The sequence below is a fragment of the Mirounga angustirostris genome, unplaced genomic scaffold, assembly GCF_029215605.1.
Source record: "Mirounga angustirostris isolate CCGP_5_RB_7025 unplaced genomic scaffold, mMirAng1.0.hap1 SCAF_1, whole genome shotgun sequence".
Taxonomy (NCBI): Eukaryota; Metazoa; Chordata; class Mammalia; order Carnivora; family Phocidae; genus Mirounga; species Mirounga angustirostris.
In genome coordinates this window covers 27,386,935-27,407,948 of record NW_026991709.1, presented here as the reverse complement: position 1 = coordinate 27,407,948, position 21,014 = coordinate 27,386,935, and the positions used below count along the sequence as shown (strand labels likewise).

At 35.8% G+C, this 21,014-nt stretch overlaps 1 long non-coding RNA gene across 1 annotated transcript; it reads left to right on the top strand.

Moving 5' to 3' along the window:
- The first annotated feature begins 378 nt into the window (after positions 1-378).
- Positions 379-19,580, top strand: LOC135362106 (uncharacterized). Its single transcript, XR_010406522.1, has 4 exons — positions 379-454; positions 534-673; positions 1,518-1,570; positions 19,560-19,580. It is a non-coding gene; the product is annotated as an uncharacterized LOC135362106 (long non-coding RNA).
- Positions 19,581-21,014: the final 1,434 nt, after the last annotated feature.

Below are 21,014 nucleotides of genomic sequence, written 5' to 3'. Positions count from 1 at the left end.
ATTGCAGAATTTATTATTAGAGGAGACATAGAATTAACCCTGTGGAAATACTCTGCTATCTCTGAGAGGATGTGATTTTATTGTAGACTGGCATGTAAATTGAAATTTAATTATTTGATCAGTTTTATTAACATAAAAATAATTAAATATTTTATTAAAGGTAAGGAAGAAACAATCAAGCTAATAAGTATTTACTAAACACATACTTGGTCCTTAAAAAAAAAAAAATCACATTCCAGTTCATAAAGAGAATACAGAAGGTTCCTCATCTTTCTAGGTCCTTTTTATCATTAAAAAAAATAAATAAATAACTCAAGATTTTCGGAAGATGGAAGCAGTGGCCTAAATTTCAGCTCTCCCTGAATCTTTCCACAGATAGAGAGAAAACCAGCTGAAAAGTGTGGCAATCTGAAAATAGCAAAGCTGGAGGGATTTCTCTGGATCTGATTTACTGGTTAGTGGATGGCGACCACTGTTAGGTCTGGACCCCAAGAATCCTTCCTTGGTAATAAAAGATGGAAGCTTTCTTCCAGGTCAAAGTCTTGAACCAGGAGAAAATTCTGGCAGTAGAATCAGTAGACTTCAAACCAAACAAGAAAATGACAACAAGTTCAAAAGGAAAATGTTGATCCAGATCTCAGGAAATGGCAAACTTTCTGGAAAGGGCCAGATGGTAAGTTTCCAAGCTTGCCTGTGGGCCCTATATAGTCTCTGTTGGATCATCCTCCTTCCTCCCTCACTCCCTCCCTTTATGTCTCCCTCTGCCCCACCCTCCACCCCTCCTCCCTCCTTTCCTTTCTTCCTTCCTTTTTTCTTTTCTATTTTTTTAAACAATATTTTAAAAACGTGAAAAACATTCTTAACTTGAGGGTAGTACCAAACACAGGCCAGAGGTCCATATTTCATCCACCGGCTGTAGTTCGCCTCCCTTGATCTAGGTAAAAATAGGAAAGGAATGTGGAGGTAGCACACGTCAGAAAGCAGGACTCCATGTTGTTTCAATCACTTTGTGAAAACAACAAAAGAGGGAGCTCTAGAGCCATGAAGTTGGCTCATCCCTTCTTTCAAAAAGGACCTGAAAGCTCATTTTACTTAAAACTGAGCAATAGAAAAAGTGAGTTGAGTCTCATACCAATTTAATATTGGAAAAAAGACAGTAAGGAGCAGCAGAACATCCCTACAGATTAGGAAAACACTCCAGAGGCATGCCCATCAAGAAATGAAAACTGACCTAATATTTTAAAACAAAATGCATTAGGAATATAGCAGAGAATGTGGATAAACAACATAAACTAGAATGACGGAAATGCAGAAATACACAACTCCAAAAAAACTGTTAACGAAGTGTTTTTTTTTTTTAAATACATATGTATAGACTTAAATGCTGATTCCAACTTTCCAATGTGGGCGTAAGAAAGTACCTTCCCTCTCCAGTCTCTTATGTCTTAGGGAAGATCTCTGGTTTTGTAAAAGATGGAACCTAATACTGCCCTAAACTCTGTTCCTTCTCTTTTCAGGTATTTTGCTTAAAAGACAATCTTACCTTCTTTGAAGCCCTCCTGTGACTGAAGTAAGTATTAACATGGTAGGAATTCATTTTGTGGGGAATTTTATTTAATAGGTCATGATAACAGAAATAATATTTAAAATTTCAGAAGTTAGAGTAAATAAGCAAATTATATGGGCGAGGTGTTTTTAACAAGCAAATCGTATGGTTGGGAATGGATATTATTTTTTTACTTCATTGTTTTGGTCAAATCTCAGGGGGTGATTAAATCTACTGAAATATATCAAATTTATCATTTATCTGAAAGATGACCTTTCCTAAGCTACCTAGTGCACTTAATGCATTATATGAATGTATACCATTTCGGGAGGAGAGGATTTCCATTTTTCTAATATTACCCTTCTTGCAATCAATGCTATTCTCAAGAGGATTTTCTTTTTTTTCATGGACTAGATGTTCTTTGTAAATTCTCAACATGACCTAATATAAAAATCAATACATCTTTAGGTAAGTTCATTTCTATTATTAGATCTCACTGTAGCTTCACACTAACGTGTTTCGAAATATAAACAGCACCCTACCACAGGGCATGGCTTTTTCCCCAGTAATGCATTAAATTTCATTATGGTAAAAACCATTATTACAACAGTAAAATCCACCACAGGTTTAAAAAAGTCTCTCAGCTCCAGCCGATTGCCAACAATGTTTATGCTTTAATGTGTTCATTACAATATTAGTCTTAATTAAGTTAGAAAGTGCTTTGGCTGGGCTATTTCTCTATTCATGATGTCCCCCCCTGAAAATGGAGCATAGATTTTTCTAGCTTAGCAAGGACTAAAGGAAACATTTACGTTGACACTGAGTGAACAGCTTCTCTGGAAGCCCACAGCACAAAGAGGAAAGCAAAGCCGTACACACAGCATTGCTAACAGGATAAATTAGCATGAGCGATTTATTTCATGGAGTAACAAAACGATGGTTAATTCTGTATTTTGCATATTCATGAAGGAACCTACTCAAATTAAAGAAAAGGTGCCAAGAGAAATCCTGGGGCACTGAAGGTCTGTTTTATTTTAGTCCAATCCTGACTGAGGAGGTGATTAATTATCCTGCAACTTGGTTTTTCTAGCCATAATAATTAGAACATTCCAGCACAAAGAAAGAATTCAGACAATCTTTGAAGTTGTTGCAGAAGGATTTGCCTTGGACTATAATTTTTCTAGAATCTAGAGTGCACAGGACACGTCAGTGGTTGCATTTTCTATTGATCTTCCTGTCCCGTGCAAGCACTTTCCATAATTCTCACATGTATGTGAAGCTGTGTGGCTTTCTATTAATCACCCAAATTTTTCATTATCCATTAAAAAAATTTCACTTTCATGTTCTAGACTTATTAATTATGTACTTGATTGAAATACCCATCTTATGTTTTTCAAGTTTAGCATGGCAAGAGGAGAGATACTTTGGAAGCAAAACCCTTATTATACACATTCAGGAGAGGTATGAGTCAGCAATTTTGCAGAAATTCTTTGGGCCTGATCCCATGCCAGTCAGAGAGGTGCTCTCATGAAGAGTTGGAAAGTGTTGTGAAGGCAGTTATGGGACACAATGGGGGAAATAAATCTTCAAAGCTTTATGGTAAAATTTCAATACTTTGAAGTATTTCCAGAACATTAGACATGCACAAAATAACTACATATAAAAATGGTCTTTAAAGACAAGTAAGTCATTCTTGGGTTGTCCACCAATTTGGATGATAAGAGCTCCCATGTCCTTTGATTAGCACTAATTACAGTTTTATGCCACTGTTGAAAATATAGTATGTTTTTTTCATTAGTGTCTTGTTAAAATTTTGTAAAATCATCTTGAATCTTAAAAGCACACATATACAAAATATGCCTTAAATTTTCCATTGCTGGATACAATAAACAGCTTTTTAACGTTTCATATCCTGTTGCTTCAGGGAAAAGCATTGTGAAAATCATAATCCTAATGTTAATCACTCATGGGAGATGTGATGCAATATTTTTTGTCCTTTTTTATCCAATATATTTATCCTATTTTTATTAAAAAAATAAAATATTTTTATTTAAACATGACTGCTTAAAATAAGGAAGAAAATCTCCATGGCTATCACAGGAGTATGGTGAGTATCCTCATGAGGAAGTGGAGTGAAAACGGAGGGAAGCTTTTTCAATATCTTCAAGACCACTTTGTTTTAAGGCTTCTTTCTCTGAGGAGTAGTGGAGATTCCAATGACTGGAATCTTCTTGTATTCTTTTTCAGCTTTGCATCACAATGGGCTAGCAAATTTTCCAATGTGATACAATTTGTCTTGATCCTCATGAACAAATAAATGAGAAATAGCAAAGATTAGTGAAATCTATTACAAATCTGTATAGAGCATAAAAGTTTGAGGACTATAGCCATCCGATGAGAGACCTAGATGCCACAAGAGCTTTAGTAGCTATCTACTTGAGCTACTGGAGTTTTTATTAAGTGGAAAGAAGATAGGAGAAGACATCAGGAACTCAATGATTTTAATCCTAATCTGCCAGTTATCAGTGACATGACCTTGGGAAAGACCCTCAACATTTCTGGGTCTCTGTTACATGAAAGGTCAAATAAGGTTTCTCAGGCAACTTTCCATTATAACACTCAGTGAGTGGTGTTTATTTGTAATATTGTTAGAAGATTTGTATATTTTAATTCATAAGGAAAAATCACATTCACCTAAGGATATGTATAAAGAGATATAGGGGCGCCTGGGTGGCTCAGTCGTTAAGCATCTGCCTTCGGCTCAGGTCATGATCCCAGGGTCCTGGGATCGAGCCCCACATCGGGCTCCCTGCTGGGTGGGAAGCCTGCTTCTCCCTCTCCCACTCCCCCTGCTTGTGTTCCCTCTCTGGCTGTGTCTCTGTCAAATAAATAAAATATTAAAAAAAAAAAAAAAGAGATATAGACACAGCATGAAACAATCCTAGAGAGGCCATTTCTCTCCATGTTTCTTCTGGACTCTACAGATATATTTGAGACAGTCAGGAGAGGAGAATAAGAAGAAAATTAGTGCTGTTCAGTTACATGTCTTTCATGTATAATGTCTTCGTTCCATTCCTGGACAAAAATCTTAGTTCTTCAATTACAGGCTTTTTCTAAGTCTGTTTTGTAATTGCAGTAAGGCATCTCTGAGGATTTATCTCTGCTGATGCATGCCGGCAGTATGTGGCCTTTTCTTGAACCCGTCAGAATTGTGACTTTTCTTTGAACTCGCGGCTGCTTGGTGCTACTGACCCTGTTGCTCGTTTATAACTTGGGTGCCATTTATCACTCCCAGACTTACAGATATTGTTGTGGAAAGAGACTGAATGCAATCACTCATGCCATTGCCTCTTTCTAGTGGTGCCTTGCAGCTTCCTTCCTTACAGGGTAATGGATAGGGAGAGATTAGTGACAAAGCTGTAATTCCATTGAGGGATTGTGATGTAACTATATCATAAACCATGAAGTGAGGCTCTAGAGGTTTGAGATCATGACTGCTGAGATTAAGTTATAGCAGCCACAGTCAATCTCTGTCAATATGTGTTTTGTGATGGTTTGTAATCTGCCTGTAAAATATTAGCTACCTGTAGAAAATACCCTCCCCCTCCCCCAGTATTGACTTTATTATATAGCTTCTGCAATTTCAGAGCTTAAAAGAAATATTGATTTTTATTTTTATAAATACATATAGACATTTTGGAGACCATTTAGAAAACTTGTTCTTTGATCTGGTAATTAAAATTGAGGTATAATCGACATAGCATTAAATTACTTTCAGGTGTACAATGTAATGAGTCGATACACATGATTACACATGCTTTAAATCTGTGAAACTTTTTGATGGTTTCTCATACAACTCTTTTTTTTTTTTTTAAGATTTTATTTATTTATTTGACAGAGAGAGACACAGCGAGAGAGGGAACACAAACGGGGGAGTGGGAGAGGGAGAAGCAGGCTTCCCGCTGAGCAGGGAGCCCGATGCGGGGCTCGATCCCAGGACCCTGGGATCATGACCTGAGCCGAAGGCAGACGCTTAACGACTGAGCCACCCAGGCGCCCCTCTCATACAACTCTTGAAATATTTAGGTTTTAATACTTCGAAGTTGAACTTTTTATGCATTTGTGAAATTTAAAAAGATAATTTATTGAGGTTAAAATTCACATAATCTAAACGGAAACATTCTAAAGGAAGTAATTCACTGTCATTTAGCATACTGATTATGTTGTGCAACCCCAAGGTAAAACTCTGAACCCATGGACGGTCTCCCCCACTTCTCCCATCCTATAGTCCTGCGTGTGAAATTTTCAAAGTACAAATAAATCCAGTGACTTGATATTTTACTTATTCAACACTTAGAAGGCATTAAAGCCATTATTTTTTAGTTATCCATACATATTATTTTAGTTAACTTGTACCTTTAGCAGCACTTTTGTAAGTTATTTTTGGGGAGGAGGTGGTCCAGGTAACACAAGTCTGTGAGGATACTAGTAAATATTACATTTAAGTGTGCAAAGAAACTGGTTAAGCTAGTTTATGCAGATTTCTTTTTCCCTGCAAGATTTTTCAGAAACCTTTTGGATGTTCATAAACTCTGCTTCTCTTTAGTTTAGAGCCAAAGCATACAGCGTTTCCTGAATTATTCGCATAATTTTTCCTGGAGCATTCTGAGTGGGCTGTTGAGACCCATTCCATGTCAAACAATGATCTAGGCCTAATTATGACATTATTGGAGGACATTATCAAAAAATAGGGAGGTCTTTAGTAAAAGGATTTAAAAAATATGAATCTAACTTTTAAAACTCATCCTGACATCATACTCTTAGAAAGAGCAAAAGGCTGAGATTCAAGGTGTTTTGGAATTTTGTCTAGTAAGTAAAAATAGCAGTTAACATTTTAAAAGCATTTTTAAGTATTATCTGTATTTCTGTCAATAATCCTGAAAGCTAGGTATCATTGTCCTAATCTTATAGATGGATAATCAAATAGATGGATAAATTGTTTAACTTTAGTCACATTAAAATAACTTCCTTTGGGATTAAATGATTTGTCCAGTATCTCACACTAACGAATGGTGGAGTAATGATTTAAGTTCAGATTCCTGGAATTACCAATCCTACAGTCCTGCCTTTTACTTTGCAGCATTGCTGTGGAAACATGAGCTTGGGACTCTAGTTTTCTGGGCCTTAATTTTTGTATTTATAAAAGTGAGGAAACTAGATGATCTTTAAGGTCTGGTCTAGCTTTAAAATTCTGTTGCTTAAATCCTGTACTATTTCCTAGCTTGTCTAAAGGGTTTAGTTAAAAAAAAAAAAAAAGAAAAAAGAAAAATTTTATATCCCTATTTCAGGAATCCCAAGATCTCAATAAAAATGTTAAAATACTTTCCCATATAAATGAACAATTATGACAGCTGACCTTTATACAAACCTCCCAGAACTCAGAATGAGTTATAGGATCAAGGGAGGATCTCTGCTCTGCTTTTATAAATATAGTTAAGACCAATGTAAATACATGACTTGCCTTGAACACTAGGGTTTCTTCATAGGAACATAGAAACATAGATTGAGCTTGCAAAGAGGTTATGTGTATGTTTGCCTTTCCCTGGCCATCCTTGTTCATCAAATAAAGGAGTCAATTTTAGAGGCTAGGTCTGAATCCAGGTGGGAGGAGAGAGAATGTCAAAATAGATCCACCACCTTCAAATCAGCTTATTTGTCATTCGATTAGAGGAAACGATTAGAGTGAATAGATTTGGTCAAACCTCAAATGACTAAATGGATTTTATTTTCTTTCCCCAACTTTAAAATATTTTTGCCCATTCACAAATATCAGTGTTTCTCCCCCTTTTCTACTCATAGGCACCTTAGAAAAAAATTCTCAAGTTTCCCTTCTCTTTAATTGAATTAAATAAACCTTCTTAAAAATCACAGAATCGTATGCATAGTGCCACTTACAAAGATTTCATAAGCGTTCTTTTCTGTGTTTGTATTATTTACTACCATGATAATACAAAATATTTTTTGTTTGCTTTATAAAATTTCAAACATATATCATACTAAATATGGTTTTCAAACTACATATCTCTCATTCCCTCAACTTTCCCCCTAATATTCTGGTATCTTCCCTCAACTTTGTTCTGTTAGGAATCACTGGTTGAGTGAACCTCTATGCAGGATAGGAAGTAAATTTCTGTTCTCACTTCATTTTCATAAGGAAGACTCCTCTCCATTTTTAGATGAGGAAACTAGTAAATATCTACATAGAAGAAAGCTATTTGGTAATATTTTGGGAAAAAATCGAAGTTTCCTAAATCCTCTTTTTCCCTAATCCCCTCTTCACCTTTTGATACTTAAGTCATTTTCTTTCAATTGTTGTTTTTTTTTCAATTATTAACAAGAGTAAGCCAACTGAATTTTCTTTTCTTTTCTTTTTTAAAGATTTTATTTATTTATTGGACAGAGAGAGAGCAAGAGAGGGGACACAAGCAGGGGGAACGGGAAAGGGAGAAGCAGACTTCCTGCAGAGCAGGGAGAATGATGTGGGGCTCGATCCAAGGACCCCGGGATCATGACCTGAGCCGAAGGCAGATGCTTAACGACTGAGCCACCCAGGCGCCCCCCAGCTGAATTTTCATTGTCAGTTTCTGTGCATATCGTAAAAGCAGTCTTCCAAAATCACTTTTGTGGACTTCATGAAACCACACATTTTTTACAAAATTTGTCATTTCACTTAGCAATCAGTATCCACTGTCAGATTGTCATGACTCCTGACAAGGAACTGATAGACTGGTTCCATTAAGGGGCTGGTGTGATGGGTAGGAATGGAAGTTAGCATCATGTGGGAAAGACAGTTTTGAGTGGAGTCTAATTTGTTAAGCCTTGATATATTTATTTAGGTTTTTGGCTTTATGACAGTCTTGGGTCAGAAAATAAATATCCAGATGTCACAAACACCTTTTAAACCACAGATTCTTCTGGAAAATAACTTTGTGGATATGATATAGTTTATTCTTCATATCTGAATATTTCTAATGAAATTGCCTCTCTTCTTGGATATCTCACCACCGTCCAGATTAAGCCAGATTAAGCATTGGATTCCATGTATGTGCCCACCTAAATTTATCCCTCATTCATCCCCAAAAAGAGAGGCATCAGAAGTGAGTAGACAGGGTCACTGATAACTAGTTCTTGAATATATCCTAGGGTTCACAGCTTACTAACCATAGAATATGTCAAACCCTTCATCTAGGTCATCCCGGATATTGACCTTCCTGCCTGTGGACAGGAGGGTACCATAGCTCAGCAGCACCTGGAGGTCAGTAAAACCCTCTTAGGGACACGTAGCTGGTTCTGACAGAGGGAATGGATCTATGCAAGGACTCATAAAATCTGAATGATTTATCCAAAGTAAACACTAGGATATTGCTCCCTTTGGTCCTTTCTATTGGTGGAGGCATATAACAAACTATCCTCGCTTTTCACTAGAGGATGTTCATGGAAATTGTCAGACTTATTTCATTGTCAAAAAGATTGATTTTTCCCATACGAACAATTGTAATGGGTGGTAGGTGCTGCATTTCTGACCAGGGACCCAATGTAAACCTGATCCCAGCAAAACGTACACGACCTACATCTACAATAATTTAAACTTCCAAATCTTGCTTGAAATTGTAGAATAGGGAAAATATACTGAACATGCCAGTTATATAAATAAAACTTTTATTATAGATTTGACTAAAAATGTATAGCTAGTCGTGATAAACACTTACTAAATGGCTGTTTTATTTGCTTTCTTAGAAATTAGAAAGTATTCTTTGATATGATTTGTTTTTTTCAGCTGGCTTTAAAAGCTGTCCGGGGAAATTTGAATCAATGTCTTATTTTTCTTTCCACACTTTTTTTTTTTTTTCTGTAGCAAGCAGATGTGTTTTGCAGGAATAATCTACAGTTTCTTTTATTTTGCCAAGCCAGTGTATCATTAAATATTGAGTGAGACTTCCAAGGGTGTGAAAATTGAATAAGCATCATGGTGAAATTTACCCAAAGCAGTCAGTTGATGCACAGTAAGGGCCTCATACAAGAATATTCAGGGAAAGTCCTTTGAAACAAATAAACACATTTTTGTGCTTCTTAGTAGTGGCAGCGTCAGCTTTGTTTATGGCATGTTCAGGTCCCCAGAGCCCTCTCTGGGGATGGGTGATTTACGGAGGCTACTGGGATAATGCCTCTCTGTAGGCCTGGGCATCCTACCCCCTCCTGCTCCTTGCAGTTGAGTACCTTGGCACCAGCTCCATATTTACTCCCTTCGCATCTTAGAGTGGACAACAAAGTGTTCTCTGTGATGGACTCTCATGAGCCAGAGGCATTCTGCTCATCTCTCCTGGCCCTTGACCACCATACCCTCCCTAAAATATAAGCATACTTCTTGTCCAGCCCAAGGACTTGTCTCGTTCAGCAGAACACACTCATTCTCAAGAAAGGATTGGTGCACAATAAATGCAGTGGGGAGTATGAGTTAGCTTCCAAGATCATTTTACATATTAAACCACTGAAGTGTAAAAAGAAGTGTGAAATTAGTAGACTGGTGTGAAGGATAGAACACCAGACTAGAATTCAGGAAAGGTGTGCTAGTGATAGTCCTGCCCCCAATTTGCTGTATATCTTTGGGAAAGTATTTAAACTCACTGCATTTCATTTTCCTTATCTATAAAGTGGATCAAATTTAACTTCCATGATTGTATGTTGATAGATGGGATTTGCCTTCGTTCCCTTGTGCTGTATCTCACTGGCCAAACAAAAAGACTAGATGAAGTATATGTGAGTATTAATTTAGACATTCTCTTCTTAGCTACCTTATTAAACTCTGTCTTATTTCTATCAGTTGTGTTAGTTAGGGTTCTCCAGAGAAACAAGAATCAATATAACAAATCTTTCTCTATATAGATAGATACATGTTTAGGTGTATATGTATATACATATACACACACACACACACACACATATATATAATTATATATATGTATATATATATACATACACACATATATAATTATATATATGTATATATATACACACACACATATATATAATTATATATATGTATATATATACATACACACATATATATAATTATATATATGTGTGTGTGTGTGTATATATATGTATATACATATACACCTAAACATGTATCTATCTATATAGAGAAATATCTATATAGAATATGTCAAACCTTTCATCTAGGTCATCCCGGATATTGACCTTCCTGCCTGTGGACAGGAGGGTACCATAGCTCAGCAGCACCTGGAGGTCAGTAAAACCCTCTTAGGGACACGTAGCTGGTTCTGACAGAGGGAATGGATCTATGCAAGGACTCATAAAATCTGAATGATTTATCTAAAGTAAACATATATATATAATTCACATTTATTATATTATATGATATATTATATTATTCACATATATATAATTATATATCTGTGTGTGTATAGATAGATAGATAGATAGATAGATAGATAGATAGATAGCTATCTCTCTGTATATAGAGAGATTTGTTATAAGAAATTGGCTAAAAAAAAAAAAAGAAATTGGCTCATATGATAGTGGAGGCTGAGAAATCCCAAGATCTGCAGTCAGAAGGCTACTAAAGACCCAGCAGAACCTTTAGTGTAGTTCTAGTCTAAGTCGGAAGGACTAAGAACCAGGAAATTGATTGATAGACTCAGAAACTGATGAAGGGACAATGTTTCAGTTTGAGTTTGGAGGCAGAAAAAGGCTAATGATCCACCTCAAACTGTCAGGCAGGAGGAGTTGCCTCTTTCTCATGGGAGGGTCAACATTTTTTTCTCTTCAGGCCTTCAGCAGATTGGATGGGGCCCATTCAAGCAGGGGAGAGTAATCAATCTGCTTTACTCAGTCTACTGATTCAAATGTTAATCTCCAAATCCAAAAACACTACCACAGACACACCCAGAATAGTGTTTGACAAATATCTATGGCCCAGTCAAGTTGACATATAAAATTAACCATCATATTAACCAAAAAAGAAACCATATGTGTAGTGTGCATTTGTTCCTAATCTTTTGGATTTGATGTTGATACCTATTTTTCTAAGAGGCTTTAGAAATGTTTGAGAAACTAAAGACATCGGAATCATATAGTCTCTGCAAAAGTCCATCCAACTCCTTGAGTATTTGACTTTAATAAGACCCCTTATGAGGAGAGGATGGCCTCCCTTTTCTTTGATATTTACCGCAAAGAGTGGATATTAGAAGCTTATTAGAAGTAGATACAATTTTCTCTTGATAAAGATCTCTCATCCATGATGTCATTTAAGCTTTCTTGAAACTCTTGATTTTAATGTTTATCACCTTCCAGGTTGATGAAACCCACTGAATAAAAACGTGCATTCGTTTTCCAAAAAAGCCTCCTTCAAGTTTCCTTTTTGGTACCATGGACTTGAAAACAAACATGTCCTTCATGGTTTCATATGTTTCAAATATATTCTTCACATGGTCTTTACCTTTACAACCCCAACATCTTAAAGTGCTTTTATTCTATTTTCACCTAGAAATTTGTATGTCACATGGCTTGTTTTAATTGTCCTCAAGTTATAATGACCACAATTGTTACTGTACATGAGTAGGTAGAAGTTGGGAAACAAGAATGTTGGATAACTAACTAGAAGAGAAAGATGGTGATGTCAGGGTCAGAGGTTAGTGCCATGGGGCTTTGAACTTTTGCACAAATGCTTGCCCACAGTCTTCCTTACCTCATGAACACTGATTTTCTAAGAGTTAGCATTAATATTCATATACCTTGTGATGCCTTCCTTGAGCTTACCTAGCATGATTTGGTTTTCTTTTCCATTTTTCCATTCCATAAATGCGTATTTACTATGAGGGAAAAGATAGTTCAGTTGCAATTAGTTATGATTTGAGTCTTTTTCTACTCATTGCAGTCATTAGAGCATTTTTAGGATAAAGCTAGGGGGAGACATTTAGCTATTATATGGAAATACTTTTTGGATGCTTTGATCTAACAAGTAAGACATTGTAGATAAATTGAGACATTTATATTTAAAAATGGGAGAAAATTCACATAAAAATAATGAAATATGCAAACAAAAGCAAAAAAGGGAAATAATTAATTAAATACACTAAAATTACTAAAATTATCTTGACAATGAGAAGCAAATTGTAACAAAACATGTTCAAATCATACTTAAAGTAGTAACTTTGTAAAAGAGGGAGATATTTTCCAGGGCAAGGGAATGAATAGCTACAGATTCATTAGATAATCAAATTAATGAAAATGAATGAGTCATATGAGCCCACTGGAAAAAGACTTAAATTTATTGCTAATTGGACATCATTATTGACTGATGAAGACAACATGAAACTCCTAAAGACATCAAAGCAATGAAGATGTTTGTGACAAACTGGCTGATACATGTTGTCAACTCAATGTGAGATGGTCCATGTACGTTTGCATACTTAAATGCCTGAAGTCTTATTTGTATGAGAGAAACTTGATAAGACTTTCCAAATTGGATAACAATCCTAAACATTTTTATTGCATTACCAATAACAAGTTGTGAAGATATAAGTTTTCTCAACTATCAGTATGGAAATAATTTCAATAACTTATATTGGAGAAAAGACTGATCTTGATACTAGAATTAGCTGATCTTGTAAAATTTGTAGTATTTTCAGCTTTTTAAAAATTTTGCAGTTTTTTTTAAATTTTTTTTTAAAGATTTTTGTTTATTTATTTATTTGACAGAGAGAGACACAGCGAGAGAGAGAATGCAAGCAGGGGGAGTGGGAGAGGGAGAAGCAGTCTTCCTGCGGAGCAGGGAGCCGTATGTGGGGCTCGATCCCAGGGCCCTGGGATCATGACCTGAGCCGAAGACAGACGCTTAACGACTGAGCCACCCAGGCGCCCCAGAAATTTTGCAGTTTTTCAATATTTATTTTCTCATTCTAAATGTTCACATACATACTTACTTTTATATTTGTAAGTTTATATTCTCTTTCATAAAAAAGGTCCCTCAAATAGAGTAAGCTTCAGGCCCTACAAAACCTGGATTATCCTGCATAGCAGACTTTTCATACCCTGGTAAGCATTTATTTTAATTATTTTTGCTGTCTGTTAATTCTTTATGGAAGGAAGCAAGAATTTTGATCTTTAAAATTTGATACGCAATGGCAAAATTTGCTTGATAAAGGATTATAGGATGCCTATGTGTCCAACAGAGCATGGGGATGATCTAGAGAGATCCTTTCAAGGCAAGTGTAAGTCCTCTGCTTTCACGAGAGGAATGATTGAGCTATTTAGATGAAAGCTTTAAAGACTATAGTTTTAGGGATCATTTCTATAGTTCATTAGATGAAAACTTTATATGATAGTAATTCATCATTTTGAAAAATTTAGAAAATGTTGATTTGAGTGGTTTAGATTATTTAGATAAATCCTCCCATAAAAACATAGCTTTGTTTGGCTTACAGAAGACATTTTTAAAGATGTTTAATTTCATCCTTCCCCAGTGTGATTAAAAACATAAATTCTTTCTCAAAAGTAATAATGACTATTTTGAAAGTGAAGACAAATTTCTATCAGAAAAAGTCCTATCCCTCAACTTTCTTTTGACTTTGAGTACAAATTCCAAATAAATTCTAATAAGATTTTCCTTTAACTTAAGCATATGTTTAGATTGTGGATGCTATTAGTATTTTAATTGATTTTTCTACCTTTTGAATATATCTGGAATATACAATTAGGGTGAGTCAATACTTTTAGTTATGGAAAGTTAAAAAACAAAACAAACTAAAGAGAGCTCTGATTTTTGCTTCAGTGAAGGTGAGATATTTTCAAAGAGGAGAAAATTCAACTGCAAATAAATTTAGTTTATACCATATGCATAGCAAATAAGGTTTAGGACAGGAATGATAAACTCAAATTAAACATGTTTGAACTCCATTCTTTTGACAGAATAATGATATTTTGTACTGCAATAACTAGTGAAGTATGAATTCATATCGAGATGTACAATGAAACTAAATACATAAATCTTGTTTCTTTAAGCTTAGACATGTGAATTGAACAAAATTTCTTTCAAATTTATTTTACTTAACAAGGTTATGTCTTTTTTCTTTATTTTTAAAAATACTGTTGTTTAGAGTATGCACTTAAAAGGATACTGAGTGATAGGTATTTTCTAGTTTGTTTATTTTTTTTCAAAAATTATTGAAATAAAATATAAAAATGGGGGATTCAGGCAATATCTATTCCTTGAAAGCTTTAGGATTAGTTCTCACTTATCTATCTGGCCAGACTTAGATATGCTTCTGTCCTTTTAAATGAAACTTCTAATTTCCTAGCAGTCCAGTAGAGGATATGATGACTTTTAAATTCCTCCAAAGGAAAACATCCTAGAGAAGAAAAAAATTTGCTTCTTGAGTGCTTGAGTTTCAAGACTGGGGAATAGTGGAAATCTAAAAAAGCTTCTCAATGACCTTCTATGGAGATATTCCCATTTATACTCTTCAACTAGATTAAAAAAAAAAAGAAAGAAAGAAAGAAAAGAAACATTCTTTCTTTCCCAGCCCCTAAAGCATTATTTTATACAAATCTCACTCACTGAATTGGTATTTATTGAAAGCCTAACACTATGAGTGCTAAACACCATTATATATTATATAAGAATGTGAAGAAACATAAAAACATGTCTTGCCCTTGATTAACTCTTGGTCTAATTTGCAGTTAAATTATTATGATAAATGCTAATATTTAAGCAAGAATAGGGTGCTCTAGGCGGAAAGAGGAGTGCAATGACTTGGCTCTAGTGAATCAGGAAAGGGGTCATCAAGCAGACGGAGCACATGTTGTCATTAGGGTCATACAACTTTAGAACCAAAAGGGAATTTAGAGGTTGCAAATTTATAGATTAGGTACAAATTTAAAAGATTAAAGTGTCCAGTACAAAGTTGAAACTTTTTATTGATTTATTTGACAAATGAATATTGAATACCAACTATTTGCTCAGCATAGTTCTAGGCACTGTTATTTACACTGTTCAAAAACCCAACAAAAACAAGCTGATTGGATTAAGGTGACATGAAAGTATCCTGAACTGCCCTCTTCCCTGGGACATGCCAAATGGACAACAACATACAGATCAATTACCTATGAAAGAAATCCAGAAACTAGCTGAGTGACTCTTACACATTGGGCAAATGAGAAAATACCCACCTCAAAATGGGTAGAAATGCTGGAAGCACACTTTCACCATAAATCCTGTCCAGGCACAGAGCCTTCAAGAGACTCACGTTAGCTTTGAGGATACATATAGCCTGAAAGTGAGGGTATGGAAAAAGATTGCCATGCAAATTGAAACCAAAAGAAAACAGGGCTAACTATACTTACATCAGACAAAATAGACTTTAAAACAAAGACTGTAATAAGAAACAAAAGTCATTATGTAATGATAAAGGGGCCAATTCATCAAAAGGATATAAAGTTAATAAATATGTATGCACCCAACATAGGAACACCAAAATATATAAAGCAAATATTAACAGAATTTAAGGGAGAAATAGACAGCAGTACAATAATGATAGGGGACTTGAATATCCCACTTTGAACAATGGATAAATCAATCAGGCAGAAAATTAGTAAGGAAACATTTGACCTAAACTACACATTAGGCAAGATGGACTTAACTGCCATTTATAGATTAGTCCATCCAACACTGGCAGGATATACATTATTCTCAAGTACACATGGAACATCCTCCAGGATAGATCAGATGTTAAGCCACAAAACAAGTCTTAGTAAATTTAAAAAGATTGAAATCATATCAAGTATCTCTCATCAAGCATCTCTCTTGACCACAATGGTATGAAACTAGAAATCCATTACAAGAAGAAAACTGGAAAAATTGCAAATAGGGGATTAAACAACAAGCTCCCAAACAACCAATGGGCCAAAGAAAAAATCAAAAGAGAAATCAAAAAATATCTCAAGACCAAGGAAAATGGAAACACAACATATCAAAACTTATGGGATGCAGTAAAAGCAGGTTGAAGAGGGAAGTTTGTAGAAATAAATGCCTACATCAAGAAAAAAGAAAGATCTTAAATCAATAATCTAACTTTACACCTCAAGAACTAGAAAAAGAAGAACAAACTAAGCCCAAAGTTATCAGAAGGGAGGGAATAACTAAGGTAAGAGAGGACATAGTGGAGACTAAGAAGACAATAAAAAGCTCAGTGAAACTAAGAGATGGATTTCTGAAATGATACCCCCAAAATAGCAAATCTTATATGTAGAATCTTAAAAAAAAAAAAAAAAAAAAAAAAAAAGTTGAACTCTTAGAAACAGAGTAGAAAAGTGGTTGCCAAGGGCTAAGGCAGGGAGTGGGGAGAGGCAAAGGGAGAGATGGGTAAAAGTATAAAAGCTTTCAGTTATGAGATGAATAAGTTCTGATGATCTAATGTCTCATATGGTGACCATAGTGTATAATGGAAATTTGCTAAGAGAGTAGAACTTATTTTTTTATTTTTTTAAAGATTTTATTTATTTATTTGAGACAGAGAGAATGAGAGACAGAGAGCATGAGAAGGAGGAGGGTCAGAGGGAGAAGCAGACTCCCTGCCGAGCAGGGAGCCCGATGCGGGACTCGATCCTGGGACTCCAGGATCATGACCTGAGCCGAAGGCAGTCGCTCAACCAACTGAGCCACCCAGGCGCCCAGAGAGTAGAACTTAAATGTTCTCTCACACACACACAAAAAAGTGAGGTGATGGATTTTGTTAATTAACTTCTTGGGAAGAATCCTTTCAAATATACAACATATCAAACCATCATGTTGTACACTTTAAATATCTTACAATTTGTCAATTATACATCAATAAAGCTAAAAAAAAATATAGAACCTTAAAAAGAACCCAAACCCAAAACAAAACCAAATCAAAAATTTCTTCCCTGATGGAGTTTATATTCTCATGGGGGTGAGAATTCCACAACCAAACCTACAGTACATCAAATGGTGATAAGTTAATAATTGCCATGGATCAGTTAACCAGGAAAGGGGTATAGAGATTATGAGAGGTATTATCATTTTAGTAGTTTGGCCTGATAAGACCATTGAGCAAGACCTGAAGGAACTGAGAGACAAACCATTAGAAGTATCTGGGTGTATTAGGGGAGGGTTGCAAAGGCATCTCTAGCAAATAGAAGAGCCCAATATAAAGGCCATGACATGAGATCATATCATCTGTAGCTCCTAAGGACATCATGGAGACCAATGTGGCTGGAGAAGCATGCATGATGAGAAAGCACAGGAAATGAATTTAGAGAAGGAACAGGGAGTTAAAACACATGGGATCTTATCAACAATTGTAAATCTTTTGAATGCAGTTCTTAGTAAAACAGAATATAAATCTTTTGGGCAAGGGAAAGACAAAATATGACATGTATTTTAAAATTCTACCTCTGGCTTCTCTGTGGCCATAGACAGTAAGAGAAGAAAGGAGATTCTCTTAGAAAGCTATGGTAGTGACCCAGGTGAGAGAGAATGGTCTAGGGAGGAAGCAGTACAGATGGTCGAACTTGAACTCTGGGTCTGTTTGTAAGGTAGACTCTGACTCCACAGGGCTTGCTGGGTGAACAAATGTGTGTAAAAAAGAATGAGTGGTCCTAGATGGTTCACAGGTGTGGTGCCTGAAGAGCTAGAAAGATGGGGAAGACAAGATGGGGAAGCCAGTAGACAGAACACGTCTGAGCTAATAGCAAGAGTTTGTTGTCATACATAGTAAGTTTGAAATGCCTAATGGATAGTCAACTGAGATGTCAAGTAAGCTGCTGGGTATAAAAACACTGGGGAGGAGAAAAGAGTCGGAGATTTAAATTCATTGGTTCTCCATAGAGAGATGCTGTTTCAAGCTCTAAGAGTGATGGGGAACCAGAAAGGGAATGAGCACAGAGGTGCAAGGACTGAGTCCTGAGCATGAGCTGAAGCTGGTTGGAGAGGAGAGGCCAGCGAAGGGAATGGAGAAGGAAGAGCCACCAGGGAAACTTCATCCTGGAAGTGAGTGAAGAGTGTGTAACCAAGGGAGGGGCCATCAAATTCTGCCACAGCCCCCAAATGCTATGGAAGCCTGAGGACCAACTGTTTTATTTAAGATCATGCAAATTATTGGTAACTTTCCTACAAACAATTTCAAGGACGTGGCTGCAGTGGGGAAATCACAAATGGAATAAGTTCCAGAGAAAATGAGGAAAGAAAGTGAAAACAGCCAGTATAAGTCCTATTTTGAAGAGTTTTGGTATCAAGAAAAATAGAAGTGAAGTGTTGGTGAGAAGGGGTTGTACTATATGCTGGTTAAAAGTTTTTAATTTTTTTAAAGATGGGACAAATGATGGTTTCTATGCTGCCCTGAATATTCAGTGGGGAAAAAATTACTGATGTTAGGAAAGGGGATAGTGACTCTTGGAAGATCTTTGATATGGTCTTAAGTTCCTCTCACTGGAATGTAAGGATGTAATTTTTGAGTTTCTTGACTGAATCAATTTTGAGTCTCTTGACTGAATTTTGAGTCTCTTAGCTGCTTCTTAATTAGTGGGATAAACGAAGCCAGTGGTTCTCAATCTTGTCTGCCCAGTTGAGTCACCTGGGGACTTAAATAATCAATGCCGGAGGCCCACCCCAGGGCAGATAAATGAGACCGATTCATCCCATGGTTTTCAAAAGATCCCTCCAGTTTCAGATCTAAAGATTTTCTTGCCTTGAGAACTACAGAAGTAGAGTAGCTAGAAAATAATTAATAATGAAGATAATAAAATGCACTAAGGCACAGACTTTTTTTTTTTTTTTACCAAGTCTCAGCCTAGTGGAAGAAAAAAATAAGACCACTACTTCACTGAAATATCTGCAGTGTAGAAGATTCTGAATCATTTAATTTCAAAAGACAGTCTAATCTAAACATTTGTTTTCATGATGGCTGATTTCAAGATGATACTGGCTGAGTCCTGCAGATCAGAAGAGGGGATTTCTGAAGAAGTAACAGGCAAGTAAAAAGCCAAATCTTACGGATGGACTATTTTGCAGTAGGAAAATTGAAAGGGAAGATCTTAGAATGATTGAGAAAAAGTAGAAACAGATTCATATTATAAACGGGCTCCCATATGGAAAACTCTAAACTTCTAACTCTAAACAACTATGAAAATATAATGTTACTATAATTGTTGAGGATTAGCTACATTGCTTTGAGGATCTGAATTACAAAGTGTTTCTACCATGTTTGGTCATTTACCCTTTGGAAAGAGTGGTAAAACCTAAACTCAAACCTAAAACTTGGGCTTCCAAAAAGTCAGTACTTTTTGCGCAGTTGTTGAGTAATCTTATGAACTAAGTGCCAGTTAAAGAAATAAAAATTTATAAATTATAAAAATAGTTAAAAAGCTCTTGACTTCTCAGAGTTACCGAATGAAATGGATTGTTATTCTTTTTTTTTTTCTCTTGGTGGGGGGAGGGGGAGAGGGAGAGAGAGAATCGCAAGCATCTTCTGTGCTGAGCGCGGAGCCTACCGCAGGGATTGATCCCAGACCGTGAGATCATGACCTGAGCCAAACCAAGAGTCGGTTGGAAATCAAGAGTTGGCTGCTCAACCAACTGAGCTACCCAGGCACCCCTTCATTTGCTCTTACTCCATGTTCTTGGAGAGAGTATTTTGTCCCTGTTTTCTATTGTGCATTAGTTTATGATACAGTACTGAGTTGCAAAGTCAATTAACTGGGACTTAAACAGCATTTTTTAAAAGAAAAAGGAAGAGAATATAAAATATAGTGTATAGCATGCAGTTAAGGTTAAGTGTGTTTTAAAAAACATCTTTCCATTTTATGATTTCATATGTATAAATATATAAAGTTTATATATATAACTCTACATAACATATATATATATGTTATACACACACACACACACACAAGTACATACACTTGGCCATGATGTAAAATATATTTTTTACTGGAGGTCACAGTAAAAATTTGAAAGCCACTGGAGTAATGAGTGTTAAGAACTTGATAAAGTTGTGTGGAATTATTTTGAGTAGCATATTTTAAAAACCCAACCAAGCACGGGCCATAAGCCAGGGTTTATGACTATTTTCCTTACGGTGATTATTTGTTTTAAAATTTTTGTGGTAGCAGAATTTGGTCTTGTTAACATTTGCTATAATGTTCATTCATATTAAGTATATTCAAGTTGGAATGGGCTCAGTGCACAGAACAATCTGGCCCTGAGGAAAGAGGTGAAATGAGGGGAGATTTTTTTATATTCATACCTAAGAGCTCAGTTTTCTCCCTTGCGAGTTTCCTTCCATCTCCTTATGCATATACTCTTATACACTGCACAAGATTTATTTTAAAGGCTATTTTCCTCATGAAAAATTTCCTTACCAATAATTCA